The sequence below is a fragment of the Nerophis lumbriciformis genome, linkage group LG07 (assembly GCF_033978685.3).
Source record: "Nerophis lumbriciformis linkage group LG07, RoL_Nlum_v2.1, whole genome shotgun sequence".
Taxonomy (NCBI): Eukaryota; Metazoa; Chordata; class Actinopteri; order Syngnathiformes; family Syngnathidae; genus Nerophis; species Nerophis lumbriciformis.
The window spans coordinates 42144862-42172500 of NC_084554.2; the positions used below are offsets into that span (position 1 = coordinate 42144862).

Sequence of the window (27639 nt, forward strand, 5' to 3'; positions counted from 1 at the left end):
GGCACATAGAATGGACCTGCTATCCCCGTTTAAATAAGAAAATCGCATTTCAGTAGGCCTTTACACCAACAAAGCTTCAATTTGGAAAAAATAAAAGTTGATCAATTGGAAATCGTGAGTTGTCCGTGGGTCCTTTTTGGAGTAGAAGAGTGGAACTTAACAGTTACAAATATGCGCCACACTGTGAACCCACACCAAACAAGAATGACAAACACATTTCGGGAGAACATCCGCACCGTAACACAACATAAACACAACGGAACAAATACCCAGAACCCCTTGCAGCACTAACTCTTCCGGGACGCTACAATATACCCCCCCGCCCACCTCAACATCCTCATGCTCTCTCAGGGAGAGCATGTCCCAAATTCCAAGCTACTGTTTTGAGGCATGTTAAAAAAAAATAATGCACTTTGTGACTTCAATAATAAATATGGCAGTGCCATGTTGGCATTATTTTCCATAACTTGAGTTGATTTATTTTGGAAAACCTTGTTACATTGTTTAATGCATCCAACGGGGCATCACAACAAAATTAGGCATAAAAATGTGTTAATTCCACGACTGTATATATCGGTATCGGTTGATATCGATACCGGTAATTAAGAGTTGGACAATATCGGAATATTGGATATCGGCAAAAAAGCCATTATCGGACATCTCTAATTGGTATGAATCATGCAGGAGCAAACAAAAACATGCCAATAGCATGGGAGGCTAGCGCGGGAGCTAGCATAACTAACTAGGAATCAAAACTAACCGTCGTTAACCGTTGCTTGTAGCAAACGAGGAAGCCAGACAGTGTGTGGCGAACAACGTGAATAAATAGCTCTCCGATTATTGCCTGGTAGCAGGTGAGCATCGCAGACACTAATCAGAGGAAGCTGCAACCAATCAGCACCCATGGTAGCTGAAACACAAACCCAGGGGTGCAGAAAACAGAACTGAGGTAGTCAAAACTAAGACGAAAACATGATCCGGGCAACCGATCATAACAAAAAGCCTGCGAAATCCTAGAGGGACTGTGCAAACAGTACTTCAAACAAAACATTGTCAAAAGCAAAGATCCTTTTTGGAGTAGAAGAGTGGAACTTAACAGTTACAAATATGCGCCACACTGGGAACCCACACCAAACAAGAATGACAAACACATTTCGGGAGAACATCCGCACCGTAACACAACATAAACACAACAGAACAAATACCCAGAACCCCTTTCCAGGCGTGATCCGGCTCCTTGTTAGGAGCCTGACTCCATGATGAATGTCGCCGGACCAACGCCTGAAATAAAAGTTAATGGCGGCCATTCATCTGTTCTGACAAAAAAAAAAATACATACAGTATGTTTTCTCATGTTTAATGGACTTTTCTCCTGAAAAGTGCAGCTCATATTTCCATACAGTAATGCCCCCGATCAGTATCACTTGTCCGCACCTTGACATTGATGTGTTACGTCGTCGGTGGGGTGAAAATAACCTGGCCGACGTTGCTTAATCAAGTGTGATATGAGAAAAAGGAATCGGCCGATCAATAACAGTCGCGTGTGCTAATGTCACAGAGCGATAAAAAGCCTGCAGCCATTTGGGTGATTGACCTCGGAGGGCATGTTGTCAACAAAATGCAAACAGCATCAACAAAAGTGCGCCTGTCGGGGGTTTATATCGCACGTTTACGACAACAACACGGCCAGCTATCGGTTCATCTTTTCAATTTTCATGTACAGATAGCATGTACGGTACACATTGTCAGCGCCCTGGCGTATGTTGCTTTCACGTCCACATTCTCCCGCCATAGCCTGACCGTGACACAGCCCCAGATAGCGGGCTGTCATCAACCGAGAAATGTCCCCGCGAACCGATATCGATCAGCTATAATAACCTCCCTGAGTCGTCCTGACATGGAGCTTCTCCCCCCGCTCGCTTGTACTGTACTGTCAGCGAGCGAGCTGGCTCCGGGACGGAGAAGCGTCAAGGAAAATGCGAGTCAGGACGAACAAACGGTGTGAGCGCTAATAGAAGTCACAATCGCGTCAATCAGTGAATTACGGTTGAATTAGATAACTCGTACATTCAAGAGTTCTGTGCGCTGAGCACAGGCATACTTGCCAACCTTGAGACTTCCGAATTCGGGAGATGGGGGGCAAGATTTGAGGTGCAGGCAGCATACCCCTTCCCCTTCGAGCTGTCCTGGATGAAATGAAATTCTTTTTTCCAATCATTTTGGAACTTGCCAACCCTCCCGATATTTTCCGGGAGACTCCCGAATTTCAGTGCCACTCCCGAAAAGACAACCATTCTCCCGGATTTCTCCCGATTTCCAGCCGGACTTAAGGCACGCCCCATCCAGATCCGTGCGGACCTGAGTGAGGACAGCCTGTCGTCACGTCCGTTTGGCCAACCATATAGTAACCACAGAACACTATACCGTATAGTGTTCTGTACCGTATAGTGTTCTGTGGTTCCAAAAAGTAACCACAGAACACAGAACACTATACCGTATAGTGTTCTGTGGTTCCAAAAAGTAACCACGGAACACTATACCGTGTAGTGTTCTGTGGTTCCAAAAAGTAACCACGGAACACTATACCGTGTAGTGTTCTGTGGTTCCAAAAAGTATCCACGGAACACTGTACCGTGTAGTGTTCTGTGGTTCCAAAAAGTATCCACGGAACACTGTACCGTGTAGTGTTCTGTGGTTCCAAAAAGTATCCACGGAACACTGTACCGTGTAGTGTTCTGTGGTTCCAAAAAGTATCCACGGAACACTGTACCGTGTAGTGTTCTGTGGTTCCAAAAAGTAACCACGGAACACTGTACCGTGTAGTGTTCTGTGGTTCCAAAAAGTAACCACGGAACACTGTACCGTGTAGTGTTCTGTGGTTCCAAAAAGTAACCACGGAGCACTGTACCGTGTAGTGCTCTGTGGTTCCAAAAAGTAACCACGGAACACTGTACCGTGTAGTGTTCTGTGGTTCCAAAAAGTATCCACGGAACACTGTACCGTGTAGTGTTCTGTCGTTCCAAAAAGTAACCACGGAACACTGTACCGTGTAGTGTTCTGTGGTTCCAAAAAGTAACCACGGAACACTGTACCGTGTAGTGTTCTGTGGTTCCAAAAAGTAACCACGGAGCACTGTACCGTGTAGTGTTCTGTGGTTCCAAAAAGTAACCACGGAGCACTGTACCGTGTAGTGCTCTGTGGTTCCAAAAAGTAACCACGGAACACTGTACCGTGTAGTGTTCTGTGGTTCCAAAAAGTAACCACGGAACACTGTACCGTGTAGTGTTCTGTGGTTCCAAAAAGTAACCACGGAACACTGTACCGTGTAGTGTTCTGTGGTTCCAAAAAGTAACCACGGAACACTGTACCGTGTAGTGTTCTGTGGTTCCAAAAAGTAACCACGGAACACTATACCGTATAGTGTTCTGTGGTTACTTTTTGGTTGGCCGACGGTTTACGTTGTATTGCGCACCCTGATGGCAAGTGTGGGAGTCGGTTCTGAAGTATGAAGTAAAGAGACGTAACTTTTTCACCTCGCCTGGTTATTGACTCCAGCCCAGAATATTACACTGCCCATACCTACGCTCCTTCAAAGGCTGTGCTACTGGCTGCAAAGCATTGCACTTTCAAATACAACAATGAATAGAGGAGTGTTGTGTGTATATGTGTAAATAAATGAACACCGAAAGTCAAGTATTTATTTTATTTATATATATATATATATGTATATATATATATATATATAAGAAATACTTGAATTTCAGTGAATTCTAGCTATAAATATACTCCTCCCCCATTAACCCCGCCCACCCCGACCCCGCCCACCTCAACCTCCCCCAAATCTCCCGAATTTGGAGGTCTCAAGGTTGGCAAGGATGCTCGTCATCGCCATGTCTCTTCTTCATTCTTCTGCTTCGTCTCCTTCTTGTTGTGTGCGCAGTCGTGCACTGAGCTCCAAAAGCCGTAGATGTTATTCTAGCGTCCCGGAAGAGTTAGTGCTGCAAGGGATTCTGGGTATTTGTTCTGTTGTGTTTATGTTGTGTTACGGTGCGGATGTTCTCCCGAAATGTGTTTGTCATTCTTGTTTGGCGTGGGTTGACAGTGTGGCGCATATTTGTAACAGTGTTAAAGTTGTTTATTCGGCCACCCTCCGTGTGACCTATATGGCTGTTGATCAAGCTCATAACCACATGCTGCCTCGGTGTCGACAGGAGAGGTTCAAACCTAGGGAGAGTCCCTATGACATCAGAGGTTCAGCTGTCTTTCAGAGAGCAAACATAAGAACAAGCCTAAAAAGTAGATGTGTTTCTGTCAGGGGGGTTCAACTTGGATGATTCCTTAAAATGTTCCAGTTCCATTCACACATTTAAAAAACACTTCAAGACCAATGTCTTGGAAACATATATCACTCTTGAATCAACACAGTAGTTAATACTATGATCAATGTTAATTAAAAACTAAATGTGGGATAGAAAAAATAATGGAAGTATAATTGTTTGTATACAGTATATAATTGGTGCAAATGTTGGATATTCACATGCCTTTACTATGTATATAATTGAACAGTATTTATGTTGTGTACAATGTGTATTAATAATATGTTGTGAAAAGAAAATTTCATAATTTTTGGAAGCTCATCTTGTATTTGACTTTGTTTATAGGGTTAGACGCAATAAGTGTTCAACTTCAGCCTGAACCCGAAAGGGTTTAGGCTGTTGTTTTAATTTATGAATGTATAACTGTTTGTTTATGTAAAACTGTTTGTTTATTTTGTTGACCATTGACCGAAGAAATAAATACTATACTATACTATACTAAGTATGCATTGCATTCACGTGTGTGTGAGTGGGGGTAGCGGGGGGTCTATTTTGTAGCGTCCCGGAAGAGTTAGTGCTGCAAGGGGTTCTGGGTATTTGTTCTGTTGTGTTTACGTTGTGTTACGGTGCGGATGTTCTCCCGAAATGTGTTTGTCGTTCTTGTTTGGTGTGGGTTCACAGTGTGGCGCATATTTGTAACAGTGTTAAAGTTGTTTATACGGCCACCCTCAGTGTGACCTGTATGACTGTTGACCAAGTATGGCTTGCATTCACTTGTGTGTGTGAAAAGCCGTAGATATTATGTGACTAGGCTGGCATGCAAAGGCAGTGCCTTTAAGATTTATTGGCGCTCTGTACTCCTCCCTACATCCGTGTACACAGCGGCGTTTTAAAAGGTCATACATTTTACTTTTTGAAACCGATACCGATAATTTTGAAACAGATACCGATGATTTCCGATATTACATTTTAAAGCATTTATCGGCCGATAATTTCGGCAGTCCGATATTATCGGACATCCCTACCCTCAATTCTTCCCCAAAAGCGGATTAACTCGCTGGAATATAAAGACAATAAAACGTACATCCATAAATGTGGATGCATATGCAAAAGTGCAATATATTTATCTGTACAGTAATCTATTTATTTAATTATGCACCTTACTGCTCTTTTATCCTGCACTACAACAAGCTAATGTAACAATATGTTGTTCTTATCTGTACTGTAAAGTTCAAATTTGAATGACGATAAAAGGAAGTCTAAGTGTAATAAATACCTCTCAAAATTATATAATTCATGTCACCACATGACCACGGCTGGGGAAATACGACACAACACACTAGCACACTACTGGGGATTAAACCACCTCAACAGTGTACAAAAACCGGCTATTTTTCGGCGCATTTAAAAATGTATCAACCTGCATCAGCAAATTAACACATATCTTACGTGGTAGTGTAGAAATTAGAATATTTGTAAAAAAAAAAAACATTAAGTGTGAAATAAAAAAGAAATAAAATATTTGAACTCATAATTTGTAGCACCCATCCGATGACGTATACGCCAGTGGTACCGCTCATAGTTAGTTGACTCGAGTGGAAGTGGCGGGCAAACCATTTCACGGTCTATGACAGCTTTGCTAGCTTTCGGGGTCGGCCAACCTCTTTAAATAACCTTCTTGAAAATGGCCTTGCAGATATTGCTGGGTATTGTCGCCAAACAGCTCAATTTTTGTTTAATCTGACTTCACATGCACAAAGATAAGACTTTCTGGAGGAACGTTCTGTGGTCAGATGAAACAACCTTTTAGCTGTTTGGCCACAATACCCAGCAATATGTTTGGAGGAGAAAAGGTGAGGCCTTTAATCCCAGGAACACCACACCTACCGTCAAGCATGGTGGTGGTAGTATTAAACTCTGGGCCTGTTTTGCTGCCAATGGAACTGGTGCTTTACAGAGAGTAAATTGGACAATGAAAAAGGGAGGATTACCTCCAAATTCTTCAGGACAATCTAAAATCATCAGCCCAGAGGTTGGGTCTTGGGCGCAGTTGGGTGTTCCAATAGGACAATGACCCCAAACACACGTCAAAAGTGGTAAAGGAATGGCTAAATCAGGCTAGAATTAAGGTTTTAGAATGGCCTTCCCAAAGTTCTGACTTAAACGTGTGGACAATGCTGAAGAAACAAGTCCATGTCAGAAAACCAACAAATTTAGCTGAACTGCACCAATTTTGTCAAGAGGAGTGGTCAAAAATTCAACCAGAAGCTTGTGGATGGCTACAAAAAGCGCTTTTTTGCAGTGAAACTTGCCAAGGGACATGTAAGCAAATATTAACATTGCTGTATGTATACTTTTGACCCAGCACATTTGCTCACATTTTCAGTAGACCCATAATAAATCCATAAAAGAACCAAACTTCATGAATGTTTTTGTGACCAACAAGTATGTGCTCCAATAACTCTATCACAAAAAAATAAGAGTTGTAGAAATTATGGGTAACTCAAGACAGCCATGACATTATGTTCTTTACAAGTGTATGTAAACTTTTGACCACAACTGTATATCTGCCACCTACAATGCTCAGCGTTATGTGCGAACATGTGTGTTGACTTTTATGTTAGTTGCATTTTTTTTTTTTTTTTTTTTTTTGCACCATGACTAGGGACGGTTGTTTGGACTGTGTCATATAAATGAATGCTGTGCTATTGTTTCAGACTACTTTCAACGGTCATTGATCTGATTTACTCACATTGTCCACAAGACGACCGCAAATATGTAGCATTCAGAAACCGTATTTAAGATTAATTTGAAAGCAGCTCATGGTGCGACGCTTTGTAGAACTCATGGTGTCTCGCGGGTCAAATTACCCCTAATTCAGTGTGTCCCGGTCAGTGTTCGGAAATTACTTTAAAAAGGTAATGCATTACAGTTACTCGTTACTTCCCCAAAAAAGTATTTCAATTACTGACTGAATTATTATTAATAACATGGGGGATTAATTATTGCGTTACCTTTTTTAACTTTGATATACTGTAACTGGTGTATGCAATTGAGCGATGTTTCATGAGAGAAGAGTGCGCGAGTGTGTAAATTGGTTATGTAACGCCGTTTTTCTAAATACCTTTTGTCTAGCAGAGTAAGATGCTGATTCAGCCTCGAGACTTTCCTGCTTTCAAAAAACTGTTATAAAAAAAGTCAAAATCCACCATCGCATTGAGATGTGAGGAATATTCTGTTGCGACACGTTTAGCTTCTTTCCCAGCAGAGAAGGAGTTAATAAGCGGGCCCTTTCAGACCCGTCGTGGAAGTAAACCTGATTGGTCAGGGTTCCCGCTCTCATTCCAGGGCGACCATGCGACTGCACCATCGTTACGCGGCGCCGCTGCCTCCCATACGCATTCCTGAGAGGTGCGGCGTATAATCCTGGACCGCTGAAATCCAATTACAGCATTTTCTACAGAGGCTGCATACATTCTGCACTAAAATCACTCAAATTAATCGATATGCACCACTTGTGCATGGCTGATGAGGGGCCATGTGCAGTGCACGTCATGCGTGGAGCACGGGCCGACGCCCACTTCTTGCAAGACGCAATAAATATGGATGCCACGTTTGCATCTGGCACACAAGTATAGCATGGAGAATCCTGCACACACATTGGGAAGATACAGGAAGTGAGGAGAAATGTGGAGTTACGATGCGATACCATGTGACGCTGTACGACACAGGGCAAGTGACGACGATGCACGATACAATACGATTCCGTGGGATTTAGATGTGATGTAGTCCAATTAAAATGTGGTACGATACGATCCATGTCGAGTGATATGATTCGATTCATTCCATCCTAGTCAGTTTTATCGTATCGAATCTGAATCAAAGTGAACTGATATCGGGATCGGAGTTGACCCAATCATCTCATATCACATTAGAATTCTGATTGGAGTGAATCGACTCATATCAAACGGGTATCACCGAAGTGAATGATATTTCAACGGATCATACCGTATCACATCTTAATTGAATCATATCCTATACTGCACATCGACTTGTTTTGTGTTGTACCGTATCGCATCTTATTTGGAGTGAATCATATTTACATTGGATCACTTGATGCTATGACTAAAATGTGTTGTATCATGTTGTATCACAGCGTATGTCATCGTCCTTGGTGTGAATCATATTGTTTTTATCATACTGTATTGCACCGTAATTGGAGGGAATATATTGTATAACATCATATGAATACATTGTTTCAAATTGTGGCATATATCGTCCTGTTTTGTATCGTGCTGTATCGCTCCTTAACAGGAATTAATCAAATATTGTATCACCTTATACTGCTCGTAAATTGTATTTTCATATCGTACTGTATTGCACCTTAAATAGAGTTAGTCCTGTATAGTATCGGGTCATACTACTCCTTTATCGTATTTTTTTTCATATAATATGATATCACATCTTAGGTGGAGAGAATCATATCCATCCATCCATCCATTTTCTACCGCTTATTCCCTTTCTGTGTTTAATATCGTAGTGAAGTGAATCGTGTGTCGTATCACCTCATACGATGAGTCCATTGTGTTGTATCACATTGTATCACCAGTATATCATACCTTCCGCGTATAACATCGTACTGTATCACATCTTTATTTGGAGTGAGTCGCATCATATCACGCTGTACAGTATCGCAGCTGAATCAGAATTAATTATTTTCTCATGCAATGGCAGCGTTTCAAATCGTTATGGATTGTCGTATCATTTTGTGTCCACCGTGGCGCATTTTTATTGGATATAATCCTATCATACTGTACTAAATCGTATTGCACCATATCAAATCGTAATTGTAGTGCATCTTATTGTACTGTATCGCATCTTGATTGGACTGAATCTTATTCTATCACATCTTCATTGAACTGAATCTTATCGTATCGGATTGAATCTTATTGTATGGTATCAGATTGAATCCTATCGCACCATATCAAACCTTAATCAATTGAATCTTATTGTACCGCATCGCAATTTAATTGGACTGAATTTAATTCTTTCACAACTTGATTGAACTGGATCTTTTCGTACCGTATCGGATTGAATCTTATCGTATCACATCTTGATCAGATCGAATCTTATTGTACCGTATCAAATCTTAATTGGAGTTAATTTTATGGTATCATATCGCAGCGTATCACAACATAATTGAATGCAATTGTCCTTTCCTGTATCACATCTTAATTGGACTGAATTATGCATCATACCGTATCACATCATACGACAAGTAAGTGGTGTTGTATCACATCTATGGTGGAGTACATCATATGTATTGTTTAACTTTAATATCATTTTTGTGGCATCTTAATTAAAGTGAATCATATACTCTATCACCTCTAATTATGGGTAAAAATATAGTGTTGTCTCGTATCACAGCATATCACATATTCCGTGTTTAATATCATACTGTATTACATCTTAGTTAAGTTAATCGTATGTCGTATCACCTCATACTGTGAATGCATTGTGTTGTATCGCCAGCATAGCATACATTCTGTGTATAATATCGCACTGTATCACGTATTTATTTGGAGTGAGTCGCATCATATCATGCTGTACAGTATCGTAGATGAATCAGAATGAATACTTCTGTCATGCAATTGCAGAATTTGAAATCGTCATGGATTGTCGTATCATATCGTGTCACCGTGGTACATTTTAATTGGATAGAAACTGTATCGGATTGAATCGTATTGTACCATATCAAATCGTAATTGTAGTGAATCTTATCGTACCATATCACACCTTAATCGATTGAATCTTAATGTACCGTATCGCATTTTAATTGGACTGAATCTTACTCTATCACAACTTGATCGAACTAAATCTTATCGTACCGTATCGGATTGAATCTTATCGTATCACATCTTGATCAGATTGAATCTTGTTATACCGTATCAAATCTTAATTGGAGTTAATCTTATGGTATCATATTGCAGTGTAACACAGCATAATTGAATGAAATTGTCCTTGTATCACATCTTAATTGGAGTGAATTATGTATCTTACCGTATCACATCATACGACAAGTAAGTTGTGTTGTATCGCTGTGTATCACATCTATGGTGGAGTACATCATATGTATTGTTGAATATCATATTGTGTGGCATCTTAATTGAAGTGAATCATATACTGTATCACCTCTTATTATGGGTACAAAAAATTGTTGTATCGTCTTGTATCACAGCATATCACATATTCCGTGTTTAATATCGTACTGTATTACATCTTAGTGAAGTTAATCGTATGCCGTATCACCTCATACTATGAGTGCATTGTGTTATATCGCATTGTATCACCATCATATCATACCTTCCGTGTATAACATTGTACTGTATCACATCTTTGTTTGGAGTGAGTCGCTTTATATCATGCTGTACAGTATCGCAGCTATATCACAATGAATACTTTTGTCATGCAATAGCAGCATTTAAAATTGTCATGGATTTTTGTGTAATATCGCATCACCGTGGCACATTTTAAATGGATATAATCCTATCGTACTCTATCGGATTGTATCGTATCGTACCATAACACATCCTAATTGTAGTGAATCTTATTGTACTGTATCGCATCTTAACTGAACTGAATCTTATGGTACCATATCGGATTAAATAGTGCATGGTATCAGATTGAATCTTATCGTACCATATCACACCTTAATCGATTGAATCTCAATGTACCGTATCGCATTTTAATTGGACTGAATCTTACTCTATTACAACTTGATCAAACTAAATATTATCGTACCATATCGGATTGAATCTTATCGTATCACAGCTTGATCAGATTGAATCTTATTGTACCGTATCACATCTTAATTGGAGTTAATTTTATAGTATCATATCGCAGTGTAAAACAACGTAATTGAATGAAATTGTCTTTTCCTGTACCGCATCTTAATTGTCGAGGGCATCGTCATATGTGTCAGAATAATTGTATCTAAGTTATCACGAAACGTTGTGTTTCAATGAGTTCCCGGCGAGCAGACAAAAGCTGTCTTTGATCTTACCAGTCAACATTTTTGTAAAACTCCACTGTGTAGGATGGGAAGCGACATGAAGGTGTCAGTGTCTTTGATGTGTTGTAATCCACAGGAAGATTTTGTCTTGACCCGACATCTACAAAGCGGAGAGGAAGCAGGACCTGACCCCCCTCCAGGCACCTTTTCTTTGAACTGTTTTGTAACCAAAGGCGACGGCTGTTTACGACCCCCTTCCTTTAGAAACAGCTGTTGCCATGTAATCAGGGAAAGTCCAAATAAAAGAACGTACAAAGAGTACAGCCCAAACGTTTCTCCTCAATTGAGCTGAATTGAATTCTGTCTCTTTTTAATTCCTTGCTTCTTTGTCTGTTTAATAGATGTCATCAGTGTTTGAACCTGACAATATGTGTCGTAAATGTATCGGTGTGTCGTTGTTGGTATAAAGTGATGGTGACACAAATATCCCTGCACATAATTAGTAAACTCCGTGATTGTTATTTGCACCTTCAGGTTTTGTCGTATTATTTTAATACCTGAGTACCTGTACTGTAAACCATACTTGCCAACCCTCCCGGATTTTCCGGGAGACTCCCGAAATTCAGCGCCTCTCCCGAAAACCTACCGGGACAAATTTTCTCCCGAAAAATCTCCCGAAATTCAGGCGGAGCTGGAGGCCACGCCCCCTCCAGCTCCATGCGGACCTGAGTGACGTGTCGACAGCGGCCAGCCTGTTCTCACGTCCGCTTTCCCACAATATAAACAGCGTGCCTGCCCAATCACGTTATAACTGTAGAATGACGGAGGGCGAGTTCTTGGTTTCTTATGTGGGTTTATTGTTAGGCAGTTTCATTAACGTCCTCCCAGCGCGATAACAACACACAACAACAACAGCAGTCACGTTTTCGTCTACCGTAAAGCAGTTTGTCTGCCGTAAACAGCAATGTTGTGACACTCTTAAACAGGACAATACTGCCATCTACTGTACATGCATATGTGACAATAACATCTAGGGCTTTTAGAGAGTGCAGTGCACAACTGCTATGCTATATATATATATATATATATATATATATATATATATATATATATATATATATATATATATATATATATATATATTAAAGATGCGCGGTTTGCAGACACAACCGCGGAGTCCGCGGATTATCCGCGGGTCTGGCGGTTGAAATAAAAAAAAAAAAAAGATTTTATCCGCGGGTCGGGTCGGGCGGTTGAAATTTAAAAAAATTAGATTTTAAATAGATTCAGGCGGGTGGGAGTTAAACCAATTCGGAACTATATATACATAGTTAAATGTTGTTACCCACATACGAAAAACGAGCAGGCACCTGCAGCACGCCACAACAGAAGAAGAAAAAAAAAAGAGATGGCAACACCGGTAGCAAACGTGGTACGCGACAAACTAAAAAAGGGAATACTAAAGACCAGGGGAAAAAAAGGCCAGAAAAGTTCAGCGTGGACTCGTTTTTATGAGGTTGTAAATCAGGATGATAGTAATGCTGGCTACGTGATTTGCAAGAGCTGCGACGCTGTTTATGTCTACGACAGTCACAAAACCGGGACATCTAACATGGTGCATCACATTTATGCAAAACCCCGAATCTCCACAAACACCCTGAGCATGAGCAGTTTCGTCCGCCGTGATCCAAGAAGAGTGCCACAGGATGTTAGAACAAGGTTTACAGATGCATGTGTGAACGCAGCTGCCTGCAGCAGTTTGAGTGGCGCGAGCGCGCTTGGAGGTGCGCTCAGCGCGGCTCCCAGATGATTGCGCACTGGTGTGCGTCTGGGCCGTGACAGCGTGGCATGCATTGAATGTCTCTGCTACATTGGATCAGTCTCCTTTCTTTAACAGGCAAAAGCTTTATAACCTCACTAATGCCTTGCATCGTCTATATTAGATATATAACAACGGGCGGGTGGCGGATGGCGGGCGGGTGCGGTTTTGATTAAATGTTAGTTCGGGTGGATGGCGGATGGTTGACGCCCCCCTCCAACCACGCCCCCCCCCCCCCCCCCCCCCCCCCCCTCACACACATCTCCCGAAATCGGAGGTCTCAAGGTTGGCAAGTATGCTGTAAGCAGTATTTAGAGCAGCCCAATCAAACCCACACTATATTCAAACATCATCATGATGCTGATAAGCAATCACTTGCAGCTCTTAGTGATTCCGTCACGCTTTGACGAGATGTCACGGCCGCATAAACAGGATGATTGTTTGGCGGGATGCTGCGCTCGGACTATCCTGGAGGTCAGTGACAGGACCAACATTGAGTCATGCTGCAGTTTGTGTGTCAATTAGCTGCAGCCTTGTCGTCGTCGTCGTCGCTTTAAGAATGCTCGTCCCCGAGTGCAGCGGTTCTGAAACTTGTTTCACCAAGTGCCACCTCAGAAAACACAAACGCTCTCCGAGCACCACCATAATGACCAACATTAAAATAGAGTAGCGTGGTAGGCCTAAGTATTCATTAAAAACCAGGCAGTGGTTTTACTTATCACGTATATTTGTGGTCACTGTAGCATTACACACAGTTTGAACAGTGTGTTTGAATATAGGAAAATAAAACACTGTACTTTAATCAAGTGGTTCTTTGGCGTACCACAAGATGCAGTATGAAAATCACTGCCCTGGTAATTAAACCCAGCTTGTTTTTAGTTGATAACGGAGTATATCAGGTGGAAGTTTGGTCAGCCAATTGACGCAAATTCCACAAATCAAATTTGTAACTTTTTTCTAATTTTTGCAATTTCCGCGCAATCATCGTCATTTTCAGCAATCTGATTAGTCCCTGGCTCGTGTTTGAATGTGTTGGACTCATCAAATGTGACAAAGCATTCTTTGTTTACTGTGTAGTCAACGCAAGCAAAGCAACAACACCTCAACTTATTATTATGAACTCATATTTTCTTCAAGGTCAGACCATATTCCCGTAATGTAGTTAAGGATAAGTACCATTCGCATTTGAACCGATAGCGGTACTCAATGGTACCAATTTTCAGTACTCTTCTGTACATACTTGCCAACCCTCCCGGATTTTCCGGGAGACTCCCGAAATTCAGCGCCTCTCCCGGAAACCTCCCGGGACAAATTTTCTCCCGAAAATCTCCCGAAATTCAGGCGGAGCTGGAGGCCACGCCCCCTCCAGCTCCATGCGGACCGGAGTCCGCTTTCCCACAATATAAAGAACGTCTACAGTAAAGCAGTCCGTCTGCCGTAAACAGCAATGTTGTGACACTCTTAAACAGGACAATACTGCCATCTAGTGCATTTGATGAAAGCACTTTTGTGCGTGCCACACAGCAATGCATAATCAGAGAGGGTGTTCAGCATGGTTAGAAAGATAGTGACAGTAATCAGAGAGGGTGTTCAGCATGGTTAGAAAGATAGTGACAGAGAATAGAACAAGGATGGACAATTCAACCCTTAACTCAACAATGAGTAGATGAGTGTTATGTGTGTGTATATGTGTAAATAAATGAACACTGAAATTCAAGTATTTCTTTTATTTATATATATATATATATATATATATATATATATATATATATATATATATATATATATACATACACATCCATCCATCCATTTTCTACCGCTTATTCCCTTCGGGGTCGCGGAGATATATATATATATATATATATATATATATATATATGAAATACTTGACTTGGTGAATTCTAGCTATAAATATACTCCTCCCCTCTTAACCACGCCCCCAACCACGCCCCCCCGCACCCACCCCCCGAAATTGGAGGTCTCAAGGTTGGCAAGTATGCTTCTGTGGTTTAGTATATATGAATTGTTTTTGATAATAAAATTGTATTCTTTACCGCAACGTTTAAAAAAGAGCGGATTTTGATAACTGCTGTCCATACAGAGCTAGCCTTAAAAACGTTAGCATGCTTACATAAAAATACTAACATTTAGCATGTGTGCTAATGTGAGCATGATAACAGTTTAGCATGTCTAACATGTCAATTAACACGGCTGTAAGGTGTATGGCTTCAGAAATAGAGAAAAAAAGTGGAAAATTAGATGAAAAAGTTAGCATGCTTAAGCTAGCTAGGTAGCATGCTATCGTTTGCATGCTAAAAGTTAACAAGTGTCACATAGCAAGTTATATGACTCTGTTATATGATCCTGTTCTGTCTCCTTGTAATGTTTGTCTGCTCTTGAATGGGATTGTGCTGAAAATCTTAACTTCCCCTCGGGGATTAATAAACTATTTCTGATTCTGATTATATCTTGTTTTATTACGCATTTATGAGTATTTTAAAGTATAAAGTTAAGTTACAATGACAGTTGCAAGTCCTAGAAGTCAGATAGTGTATAGTTTATGGTATGTCGGTCAGTCAGTTCAGTCTTTGCTGAATCTAGTCTTTTGTTGCGCCCTAATAAATTTTAATATTGTAAGTATTGTACTTATCACTCACCAGCTGTTTTATTGTAACGTGCATTTTAGTCGTAGTTTTCATTAACAAATTTAGAGGTGTTGAAATCAGCATGTAAAATCACTAATGCTAATCAGTAGCCTATCAATAGCAAAGTCAATTTATATTAGCATCAAGCTAGTGCATTTTTGGAAAAATGGAGCCTTACTTGACTTACATTTGTGGGTTTTTTGAGACTCTGCAACATCGCGTGGACATCGGGGGCGGTACCTCTGGATTGGCAGACCGGGGTGGTGGTTCCTCTCTTTAAGAAGGGGAACCGGAGGGTGTGTTCCAACTATCGTGGGATCACACTCCTCAGCCTTCCCGGTAAGGTCTATTCAGGTGTACTGGAGAGGAGGCTACGCCGGATAGTCGAACCTCGGATTCAGGAGGAACAGTGTGGTTTTCGTCCTGGTCGTGGAACTGTGGACCAGCTCTATACTCTCGGCAGGGTCCTTGAGGGTGCATGGGAGTTTGCCCGACCAGTCTACATGTGCTTTGTGGACTTGGAGAAGGCATTCGACCGTGTACCCTGGGAAGTCCTGTGGGGAGTGCTCGGAGAGTATGGGGTATCGGACTGTCTTATTGTGGTGGTTCGCTCCCTGTATAATCAGTGTCAGAGCTTGGTCCGCATTGCTGCCAGTAAGTCGGACCCGTTTCCAGTGAGGGTTGGTCTCCGCCAGGGCTGCCCTTTGTCACCGATTCTGTTCATAACTTTTATGGACAGAATTTCTAGGCGCAGTCAAGGCGTTGAGGGGATCTGGTTTGGTCGCTGCAGGATTAGGTCTCTGCTTTTTGCAGATGATGTGGTCCTGATGGCTTCATCTGGCCAAGATCTTCAGCTCTCACAGGATCGGTTCGCAGCCGAGTGTGAAGCGACTGGGATGAGAATCAGCACCTCCAAGTCCGAGTCCATGGTTCTCACCCGGAAAAGGGTGGAGTGCCATCTCCGGGTTGGGGAGGAGATCTTGCCCCAAGAGGAGGAGTTCAAGTACCTCGGAGTCTTGTTCACGAGTGAGGGAAGAGTGGATCGTGAGATCGACAGGCGGATCGGTGCGGCGTCTTCAGTAATGCGGACGCTGTATCGATCCGTTGTGTTGAAGAAGGAGCTGAGCCGGAAGGCAAAGCTCTCGATTTACCGGTCGATCTACGTTCCCATCCTCACCTATGGTCATGAGCTTTGGGTCATGACCGAAAGGACAAGATCACGGGTACAAGCGGCCGAAATGAGTTTCCTCCGCCGGGTGGCGGGGCTCTCCCTTAGAGATAGGGTGAAAAGCTCTGTCATCCGGGGGGAGCTCAAAGTAAAGCCGCTCCTCCTCCACATCGAGAGGAGCCAGATGAGGTGGTTCGGGCATCTAATCAGGATGCCACCCGAACGCCTCCCTAGGGAGGTGTTTAGGGCACGTCCGACCGGTAGGAGGCCACGGGGAAGACCCAGGACACGTTGGGAAGACTATATATCCCGGCTGGCCTGGGAACGCCTTGGGATCCCCCGGGAGGAGCTGGACGAAGTGGCTGGGGAGAGGGAAGTCTGGGCTTCCCTGCTTAGGCTGCTGCCCCCGCGACCCGACCTCTGATAAGCGGAAGAAGATGGATGGATGGATGGATGGGTTTTTTGAGCAAATTCTGTTGAGACACATTTTTGTACATTCTTAAGTAGCAGGTTATGTTTTGCTTTGTTAATTATTTAGTTTTAGCTGTTTCAATATTACTGCGATGAGGTGGCGACTTGTCCAGGGTGTACCCCGCCTTCCGCCCGATTGTAGCTGAGATAGGCTCCAGCGCCCCCCGCGACCCCAAAGGGAATAAGCGGTAGAAAATGGATGGATGGATGGATGTTTCAATATTTTGACTGAGCAGTTTTGGTCCCAGTATTGATCCCTGGGGTATGCCACAAGATATATTTTGAGCCGTATACATGTTTTGCCTAGCTTCACGTATTGCTTTCTGTTGGTTAAGCAGTCTCTTACTTAGTTCAAGACCAATCTTCTGATGCCATACTGTTCTTTTGTGTTGATTAAGATATTGTGATTACCCTATTTTTCGGAGTATAAGTCGCACCTGAGTATAAGTCGCACTTCCCAAAAATGCATAATAAAGAAGGAAAACAAACATATATAAGTCGCACCGGAGTATAAGTCGCATTTTTTGGAGAAATGTATTTGATAAAACCCAACACCAAGAATAGACATTTGAAAGGCAATTTAAAATAAATAAAGAATAGTGAACAACAGGCTGAATAAGTGTACGTTATATGAGGCATAAATAACCAACTGAGAACGTGCCTGGTATGTTAACGTAACATATTATGGTAAGACTCATTCAAATAACTATAACATATAGAACATGTTATACGTTTACCAAACAATCTGTCACTCGTAATCGCTAAATCCCATGAAATCTTATACGTCTAGTCTCTTACGTGAATGAGCTAAATAATATTATTTGATATTTTACGGTAATGTGTTAATAATTTCACACATAAGTCGCTCCTGAGTATAAGTCGCACCCCCCGGCCAAACTAAAAAAAACTGCGACTTATAGTCCGAAAAATACGGTAATTGTTTCAAAGATTGAGTCAAATAATTTCTTAATTGCTTTATTGTTCGTAAAATGAAAATATGGCTTTGTAGTCGCCAACATTGAAAGTCAATTGTTGTGTTTGTGAAAAGAGGGAGCAGATATACGTTTTTTAACTTCTTTCTGCTCCTTTTCATTCATAATTTATTTCAATGCTATGTTGATTGTTTTATTTTTATTTTATTCCTTTGATATTTTATGAATGAACTACATAAATTAACTGAACTGAACAAAGCCACAATCCCAAAAAAAAGCCTGCAATATCCAAAAAGGGACCGATTTCATGTTTTAAAGCCTAAAAATTCAGATAAAGTACATCATTTTTGGTAAGTCGATAAATTTTGATATCTCTCTTTTTCAGACTGCCCTGGTGTCGCATCTCAACCGATTTCATCCATGAGTTCTACGCTAACGGCAACTATGACCGATTAGTACGGTAAGAGCACAGCGTTGATGTTGGGATAAGATTATCAAACTACGGTACAAATAATTTTGCATAACTTATCTGACATTTGAGAGTTCATGTTCATGAGTAAACCTTATTGCGGGTTATGGTCTAGTGGGTTTTATTTCAACTATTTATGTTGTGCATTATGACATTTTTCCGTAAGGTTGTAATTGTCCTCTTTTGTTGAGACAAATTGTTGTACATTCTTGGGTAGCAGGTTTTGTTTTGCTTTGTAAATCATTTTGTTTCAGCTGTTTCAATCATTTAATTTCAATCTTTTGATTGAACAGTTTTGGTCCCAGTATTGATCCCTGGGGTACGCCACAAGATATATTTTGAGCCGTATACATGTTTCGCCAAGCTTCATGTATTGCTTTCTCTTACTTAGTTCAAAACCAACCCTCTGTTTTGTTAATTACGATAATATGAATAATTGTTTCAAAGCCGCAAACAATTACAAAAAACCCCTGAGGGGACTGATTTTCTCGTTTTAATGCCTGAAAACTCCGATAAAGTTAATTGTTTTTGATAAATCACACATGCAATCTCTCTCTTTTTTAGACTGCCCCCATCTCAACAGAGTTATACGGCAACTACGACCGATTCGCCAAGTACGGTAAGAGCACAGCGTTGATGTAAGGAAAAGATCATAAAACTAAAGCAGAACTAATTCTGCATTAATTATCTGACATTTTAGAGTTCATGTTCATGAGTATACATATTGCGGGTTACGGTCATTTTTCCGTAAGGTTATTATTGTCCTCTTTTGTTAAGAAGAATTGTTGTATATTCTTGGGTAACAGGTTATGTTTTACTTTGTAAATCACTTTGTTTTAGCTGTTTCAATCATTTAATTTCAATCTTTTGATTGCACAGTTGTAGTCCCAGTATTGATCCCTGAGGTACGCCACAAGATATATTTTGAGCCGTATACATGTTTCGCTTAGCTTCACGTATTGCTTTCTCTTACTTAGTTCAAAACCAACCCTCTCATGCTTCACCGTTCTGATTTGTTAATTACGATAATATGATTAATTGTTTCAAAGCCGCAAACTATCACAAAAAAACCCTGAGGGGACTGAGTTTCTCGTTTTAAATCCTGAAAATTCCGATAAAGTTAATTGTTTTTGATCAATCACACATGCAATCTCTCTTTTTTAGACTGCCCCCATCTCTACAGATTAATCCGTGATTTCTACGGCAACTACAACCGATTCACCAAGTATGGTAAGAGACCAGTGTTGATGTTGGGATAAAAACATCAAACTAAAGTAGAACTAATTTTGCATTAATTATCCGACATTTGAGAGTTCATGTTCATGAGTAAACATATTGCGGGTTACGATCATTTTTCCGTAAGGTTATAATTGTCCTCTTTTGTTGAGAATAATTGTTGTACATTCTTGGGTAGCAGGTTATGTTTTGCTTTGTAAATCACTTTGTTTCAGCTGTTTCAATCATGTAATTTCAATCTTTTGATTGAACAGTTGTAGTCCCAGTATTGATCCCTGAGGTATGCCACAAGATATATTTTGAGCCGTATGCATGTTTCGCTTAGCTTCACGTATTGCTTTCTCTTACTTAGTTCAAAACCAACCCTCTGATGCCTTACCGTTCTGATTTGTTAATTACGATAATACGATTAATTGTTTCAAAGCCGCAAACAATTACAAAACCCCCCCGAGGGGACTGATTTTCTCATTTTAATGCCTGAAAACTCCGATAAAGTTAATTGTTTTTGATAAATCACACATGCAATCCCTCTCTTTTTTAGACTGCCCCCATCTCAACAGAGTTATACGGCAACTACGACCGATTCGCCAAGTACGGTAAGAGCACAGCGTTGATGTAGGGAAAAGATCATCAAACTAAAGCAGAACTAATTCTGCATTAATTATCTGATGATTGAGAGTTCATGTTCATGAGTATGCATATTGCGGGTTACGGTCATTTTTCCGTAAGGTTATTATTGTCCTCTTTTGTTAAGAAGAATTGTTGTACATTCTTGGGTAGCAGGTTATGTTTTGCTTTGTAAATCATTTCGTTTCAGCTGTTTCAATCATTTAATTTCAATCTTTTGATTGCACAGTTGTAGTCCCAGTATTGATCCCTGAGGTATGCCACACGATATATTTTGAGCTGTATACATGTTTCGCCAAGCTTCACGTATTGCTTTCTCTTACTTAGTTCAAGACCAACCCTCTGATGCTTTACCGTTCTGATTTGTTATTTGCGATTATATGATTAATTGTTTCAAAGCCGCAAACAATCACAAAAAAACCCGAAGGGACTGATTTTCTCGTTTTAAAGCCTGAAAATTCAGATAAAGTTAATTGTTTTTGATCAATCACACATGCAATCTCTCTCTTTTTTAGACTGCCCCCATCTCTACAGATATAATCCGTGAGTTCTACGGCAGCTACGACCGATTCGCCAAGTACGGTAAGAGACCAGCGTGGATGTTAGGATAAGATTATCAAACTAAGGTAAAAATGATTTTGCATTAATTATCTGACATTTGAGAGTCCATGTTCATGAGTAAACATATTGCGGGTTACGGTCGTTTTTCCGTAAGGTTGTAATTGTTTTCTTTTGTTGAGAATAATTGTTGTACATTCTTGGGTAGCAGGTTATGTTTTGCTTTGTAAATCACTTTGTTTTAGCTGTTTCAATCATTTAATTTCAATCTTTTGATTGCACAGTTGTAGTCCCAGTATTGATCCCTGAGGTATGCCACACGATATATTTTGAGCTGTATACATGTTTCGCCAAGCTTCACGTATTGCTTTCTCTCACTTAGTTCAAAACCAACCCTCTGATGCCTTACCGTTCTGATTTGTTAATTACGATAATATGATTAATTGTTTCAAAGCCGCAAACAATCACAAAAAAACCCTGAGGGTACTGATTTTCTCGTTTTAAAGCCTGAAAATTCAGATAAAGTTAATTGTTTTTGATAAATCACACATGCAATCTCTCTCTTTTTTAGACTGCCCCCATCTCTCCAGATTAATCCGTGATTTCTACGGCAACTACGACCGATTCACCAAGTACGGTAAGAGACCAGCGTCGATTTTGGGATACGATTATCAAGCTAAGGTAGAAATGATTTTGCATTAATTGTCTGACATTTGAGAGTTTGTGTTCATGAGTAAACATATTGTGGGTTATGGTCTTGTGGGTTTTATTTCAACTATTTTCTTTTTGCGTAATTACATTTTTCCGTAAGGTTTTCCTCTTTTGTGAGAAGAATTGTTGTACATTCTTGGGTAGCAGCTTATGTTTTGCTTTGCAAATATTTTTGTTTTAGCTGTTTCAATCATTTAATTTCAATCTTTTGATTGAACGGGTGTGGTCCCAGTGTTGATCCCTGAGGTATGCCACAAGATATATTTTGAGCCATAAACATGTTTCGCTAAGCTTCACGTATTGCTTTCTCTTACTTAGTTCAAAACCAACCCTCTCATGCTTTACCGTTCTGATGTGTTAATTGCGATAATATGATTAATTGTTTCAAAGCCGCAAACAATACAAAAAAACGCCGAGGGGACTGATTTTTTCGTTTTAATGCCTGAAAACTCAGATAAAGTTAATTGTTTTTGATAAATCACACATGCAATCTCTCTCTTTTTTAGACTGCCCCCATCTCAACCGATATAATCCGTGAGTTCTACGGCAGCTACGACCGATTCACCAAATACGGTAAGAGACCAGCGTGGATGTTGGGATAAGATTATCAAAGTAAAGTAGAACTAATTTTGCATTAATTATCTGACATTTGAGAGTTTGTGTTCATAAGTAAACATATTGCGGGTTACGGTCATTTTTCCGTAAGGTTGTAATTGTTTTCTTTTGTTGAGAAGAATTGTTTTACATTCTAGGGTATCAGGTTTTTTTTTACTTTGTAAATCATTTTGTTTTAGCTGTTTCAATCATTTAATTTCAGTCTTTTGATTGAACAGTTTTGGTCCCAGCATTGATGCCACAAGATATATTTTGAGCAGTAAACATGTTTTGCCAAGCTTCACGTATTGCTTTCTCTTACTTAGTTCAAAACCAACCCTCTGATGCCTTACCGTTCTGATTTGTTAATTACGATAATATGATTAATTGTTTCAAAGCCGCAAGCAATCACAAAAAAACCCTGAGGGGACTGATTTTCTCGTTTTGAATCCTGAAAATTCCGATAAAGTTAATGGTTTTTGATCAATCACACATGCAATCTCTATTTTTTAGACTGCCCCCATCTCTACAGATTTAATCCGTGATTTCTACGCCAACTACGACCGATTCGCCAAGTACGGTAAGAGACCAGCGTTGATTTTGGGATAAGATCATCAAAGTAAAGTAGAACTAATTTTGCATTAATTATCTGACATTTGAGAGTTCATGTTCATGAGTAAACATATTGCGGGTTACGGTAATTTTTCCGTAAGGCTGTAATTGTTTTCTTTTGTTGAGAAGGATTGTTTTACATTCTTAGGTAGCAGTTTTTTTTACTTTGTAAATCACTTTGTTTTAGCTGTTTCAATCATTTAATTTCAATCTTTTGATTGAACGGTTGTGGTCCCAGTGTTGATCCCTGAGGTATGCCACAAGAAATATTTTGAGCCGTATACATGTTTCGCCAAGCTTCATGTATTGCTTTCTCTTACTTAGTTCAAGGCCAACCCTCTGATGCCTTACCGTTCTGATTTGTTAATTACGATAATATGATTAATTGTTTCAAAGCCTTAAACCATTACAAAAAACCCCCGAGGGGACTGATTTTCTCGTTTTAAAGCCTGAAAATTCCGATAAAGTTCATTGTTTTTGATGAATCACACATGTAATCTCTCTCTTTTTTAGACTGCCCCCATCTCAACAGATATAATCCGTGATTTCTACGGCAACTACGACCGATTCACTAAGTACGGTAAGAGACCAGTGTTGATTTTGGGATAAGATCATCAAACTAAAGTAGAACTAATTTTGCATTAATTATCTGACATTTGAGAGTTTGTGTTCATGAGTAAACATATTGCGGGTTATGGTCTTGTGGGTTTTATTTCAACTTTTTTCTTTTTGCGTAATTACATTTTTCCGTAAGGTTTTCCTCTTTTGTGAGAAGAATTGTTGTACATTCTTGGGTAGCAGCTTATGTTTTGCTTTGCAAATATTTTTGTTTTAGCTGTTTCAATCATTTAATTTCAATCTTTTGATTGAACGGTTGTGGTCCCAGTGTTGATCCCTGAGGTATGCCACAAGAAATATTTTGAGCCGTATACATGTTTTGCCAAGCTTCACGTATTGCTTTCTCTTACTTAGTTCAAGGCCAACCCTCTGATGCCTTACCGTTCTGATTTGTTATTTACGATAATATGATTAATTGTTTCAAAGCCGCAAACAATCACAAAAAAACCCTGAAGGGACTGATTTTCTCGTTTTAAAGCCTGAAAATTCCGATAAAGTTCATTGTTTTTGATGAATCACACATGTAATCTCTCTCTTTTTTAGACTGCCCCCATCTCAACAGATATAATCCGTGATTTCTACGGCAACTACGACCGATTCACTAAGTACGGTAAGAGACCAGTGTTGATTTTGGGATAAGATCATCAAACTAAAGTAGAACTAATTTTGCATTAATTATCTGACATTTGAGAGTTCATGTTCATGAGTAAACATATTGCAGGTTACGGTAATTTTTCCATAAGATTGTAATTGTTTTCTTTTGTTGAGAAGAATTGTTTTACATTCTTAGGTAGCAGGTTTTTTTACTTTGTAAATCACTTTGTTTTAGCTGTTTTAATCATTTAATTTCAATCTTTTGATTATAAATAAATGATAAATGGGTTGTACTTGTATAGCGCTTTTCTACCTTTAAGGTACTCAAAGCGCTTTGACACTACTTCCACATTTACCCATTCACACACACATTCACACACTGATGGAGGGAGCTGCCATGCAAGGCGCTAACCAGCACCCATCAGGAGCAAGGGTGAAGTGTCTTGCTCAGGACACAACGGACATGACGAGGTTGGTACTAGGTGGGGATTGAACCAGGGACCCTCGGGTTGCGCACGGCCATTCCTCCACTGCTAATGATTGAACAGTTTGGGTCCCAGTATTGATCCCCGGTGTATGCCACAAGATATATTTTGAGCTGTATACATGTTTCGCCAAGCTTCACATATTGCTTTCTCTTACTTAGTTCAAGACCAACCCTCTGATGCCTTACCGTTCTGATTTGTTATTTGCGATTATATAATTAATTGTTTCAAAGCCGCAAACCATCACAAAAAAACCCTGAGGGGACTGATTTTCTCGTTTTAAAGCCTGACAATTCCGATAAAGTAATTTTTTTTTGATGAATCACACATGCAATCTCTCTCTTTTTTAGACTGCCCCCATTTCTACAGATTTAATCCGTGATTTCTACGGCAACTACGACATATTCGCCGAGTACGGTAAGAGACCAGCGTTGATGTTGGGATAAGATTATCAAACTAAGGTAGAAATTATTTTGCATTAATTATCTGACATTTGAAGAGTTTGTGTTCATGAGTAAACATATTGCGGGTTATGGTCTTGTGGGTTTTATTTCAACTTTTTTTTTTTTTTGCGTAATTACATATTTCCGTAAGGTTTTCCTCTTTTGTGAGAAGAATTGTTGTACATTCTTGGGTAGCAGCTTATGTTTTGCTTTGCAAATATTTTTGTTTTAGCTGTTTCAATCATTTAATTTCAATCTTTTGATTGAACGGTTGTGGTCCCAGTGTTGATCCCTGGGGTACGCCACAAGATATATTTTGAGCCGTACACATGTGTTCGCCTTGCTTTATGTTGGTATTGTTTCAAAGCTGCAAACAATCACAAAACAAACCCTGAGGGGACTGATTTCTCGTTTTAAAACCTGAACATTCCGATAAAGTTAATTGTTTATGATAAATCACACATGCAATCCCTCTCTCTTTTTTAGACTGCCCCCATCTCTACAGATTTAAACCGTGAGTTCTACGCCAACTACGACCGATTCGCCAAGTACGGTAAGAGCACAGCGTTGATGTTGGGATAACATCATCAAACTAAGGTAGGAATGATTTTGCATGAACTATCTGACATTTTCGAGGTCACGTACATGAGGAAACACGGCGGTTTTATTCCAACTGCTTTTTTTCCTGTTGTGCAATATGGTAGTTATTACTATTAACTGTCAGTAGAAGCGATGACATTACCTACCTGACATTTACAGTCTGTAGCGAGCGTGCATGTGCGCGCGTGTGAGCGGCAACAACGTATTTCCAATAGCAATTTGTGTTCAATTAACCCCAGCGGATGGAAAGAGAAAAAAAAAGCAGTCGGTACAGACGAAGTGACTAACCAGCGGCTGAAGTCGCCCAGGCGAAAGCAGCGAATGGCTGACGTTCCCTTGCACATCATCGCCGTTCCGCATGATCTATTTGGCATATTAACCCCCCGATGTCCTCCCCGCTTGAACTGCTAATCAGCAATAATGTGGCTAACGTGCACTCCAGGATCTCAGCTCCAATTGATTAATCACCGCTCGTGTTTTGTTTTTTTCCCCATTCGACTTTAATGAAGTCCTATTTTCCTACCTGACATTTTCTCCTTGACACCTCTTCTATTTTTTTTTTTTTTCATATTTACACCGCATCTTTTTTTTAAGAGGCGCTACTATTTAATGACTTTTAATGGCGATTAAGCGTTCGGAGATGAGGCAAGGTGAGCCATTAAGGAGCCGGCTTGTAAAAATGTGCTTGGAGTTAGAGCCCTCGTGATGACAGTGAGGCCGGGTGCTCGACTGCGACCTTATTTGCACCTCCGGAGTCGAGTCCAGAGGACAATTAGCAGCAGCTGCTGTTTGTTTGTCTTTTACGTTTAGCCAATACAAACATATTAGGAGTTATTATCGGGCTGAATCAATGTCACCGTGTCAAAGCTGGAGTCTAAAATGCACTGACAGTGAAAATAAACTCTGCATGGACTCCATGATTCAAACGGGAGGAGACAGCAGGTTTCTAGAAAATGTCCTATGTGCGAGACGTCGGACCTCGATCGCATGACATCATCCAACCCTGGCCACACAATGAGTCTCATACGCAGACAAAATGAATATTTAAATGTCATGTACAAGATATTTAACGTTTTTTTGCAAATAATCATTAACTTAGAATTTAATGGCAGCAACACATTGCAAAAAAGTTGGCACAGGGGCATTTTTACCACTGTGTTACATGGCCTTTCCTTTTAACAACACTCAGTAAACATTTGGGAACTGAGGAGACACATTTTTGAAGCTTTTCCGGTGGAATTCTTTCCCATTCTTGCTTGATGTACAGCTTAAGTTGTTCAACAGTCCGGGGGTCTCCGTTGTGGTATTTTAGGCTTCATAATGCGCCACACATTTTCAATGGGAGACAGGTCTGGACTACAGGCAGGCCAGTCTAGTACCCGCACTCTTTTACTATGAAGCCACGTTGATGTAATACGTGGCTTGGCATTGTCTTGCTGAAATAAGCAGGGGCGTCCATGGTAACGTTGCTTGGATGGCAACATATGTTTCTCCAACACCTGTATGTACCATTCAGCATTAATGGTGCCTTCACAGATGTGTAAGTTGCCCATGCCTTGGGCACTAATACACCCCCATACCATCATAGATGCTGGCTTTTCAACTTTGCGCCTATAACAATCCGGATGGTTCTTTTCATCTTTGTTCCGGAGGACACGACTTCCACAGTTCCCAAAAACAATTTGAAATGTGGACTCGTCAGACCACAGAACACTTTTCCTTTTTGTAT

The 27639-nt window shown here is 40.3% G+C and overlaps 1 protein-coding gene and 1 long non-coding RNA gene across 2 annotated transcripts in view; one reads left to right on the plus strand and one right to left on the minus strand.

The window, feature by feature from the left end:
• The window catches only part of LOC133609492 (cadherin-12-like), a 364499-nt gene that overhangs the window by 218293 nt on the left and 118567 nt on the right, over positions 1-27639 (minus strand). The gene's annotated exons all lie outside the window — the stretch shown is intronic.
• LOC133609494 (uncharacterized) lies at positions 20609-21890 on the plus strand. The gene is made up of 3 exons (XR_009815725.1): positions 20609-20664; positions 21211-21277; positions 21825-21890. It is a non-coding gene; the product is annotated as an uncharacterized lncRNA (long non-coding RNA).